Genomic DNA, 1,617 nt, shown 5'->3' with positions numbered 1-1,617 from the left:
TCCCAGAATCAGGGTGTAGTTTTCTGCAATTGCTGTAGCATCCACAATCATTTCCACATCTTTTGTGCCTGGAAGACTGTCTACAGTCTGATCAGGCTTTTCAAAATCTCTAATTTGTCATTTTGAAATTTATACATTCTTAGATACCAATAGTTCAACCTACAGTTAGTACCTAGGGTGGTACTGTGAGACATCCTGCAAAGAACTGGCAATAAAGGAAATAAAACTGCTCTTCTGAGAACTAAGCTGTAATGTCAAGACAATGGTTTTGAGGACAGATACATAAAACCACCAGAGAGACAACTGACTTCCAGGCCTGACGCAGAGAGAGGACATTAAGTGGCAAGGATGAACCATGCTAGAAACCAAAGAAAAGGTAAATGCACCAGCAGAGGATAGTAGTGCAGGATAAATCCTGAGGACCTGGTCAATGGACCAAGGACAGAGTATCTGAGATCTGAGGCTTTTCCTAACGTGGAAGGATTTGCTTCAGAATCTCTTAGCTTGGAGATTTTGAATATTTGATTCATCTAAGTCCCATGTTCAGATTTTATAAGCACTAAGCAACCCTCTGAGAATTATTTGGTTTCGGGAAGGAAAGGACTGGCCATGTGGATTCCTGCATTTTGGTTGTGGTGACAAACTCTTTAAAAAATAAGTTTTATTGGATATATTTGAGTTTTACAGGTTATGGATATATATATATATATATAGAGAGAGAGAGAGAGAGAGAGAGAAAAAGAGAGAAAATGGTTACCATAGTAAAGCAGATTAACATATCATTTTAGTTTTTTTGTGACAAGAACAGATAAAATCTACTTATTTAACAAAACTCCATAAGGCAATATAATTTTATTAACTTTAGTGCCCATGTTGTACAGATCTCTTGACTTGTACATCCCACATTTCTATTTTGTATCATTTAACCTACATTCCTCTTCCTCCATCTGTGGTAACCACTGTTTCCTCTATCTCTGTTGAGTTGAGGTTTTAAAATTTTTATTATCAATGTGACCTTGAGAAATAGATCTACTTCTTTTATATCCACATGTGAGATGCAATATTTTTCTATGTCTGGCTTGTCTCACTTAGCATAATGTCCTCCAGGTCCATCCATGTTGTGGCAAATGGCAGAATCTCCTTTTCGAAGAATAATGTTCCAGTGTGTGTATGTTTATCACACTTTCTTTATCCATTGATGGGCATTTAGGTTATTTCCATATCTTGGCTATTGTGAATAATGCTGCAATAAACATGGGAGTGGAGATATCTTAATGAAGTGGTGATCTCATCTTCTTTGGCCTCAGAAGAGGGATTGCTGGGTCATATTTTTAATTTCCTTAGGAACCTCCATACTGTTTTCCACAATGGCTATACCAATTTACATTCCCACCAATAGTGTACTAGGGTTCCCTTTCTCCCAGACCTCACCAACATTTGTTATATCTAACCTTTTTGATAATATCCATCTTTATGGATATGAGGTGATGTCTTGCAGTGGTTTTAATTTGCATTTTCTTTATTAGTAATGTTGAACACCTTTTGATATAGTTTTGGTCATTTTTGTCTTCTTCGGAGAAATGACTGTTCAGGTTGTTTGTCCATTTTTTAATTGGG

The sequence above is a fragment of the Microcebus murinus genome, chromosome 3 (assembly GCF_040939455.1).
Source record: "Microcebus murinus isolate Inina chromosome 3, M.murinus_Inina_mat1.0, whole genome shotgun sequence".
In the NCBI taxonomy this organism is placed as follows: Eukaryota; Metazoa; Chordata; class Mammalia; order Primates; family Cheirogaleidae; genus Microcebus; species Microcebus murinus.
Note: the sequence above shows the minus strand (reverse complement) of the source record.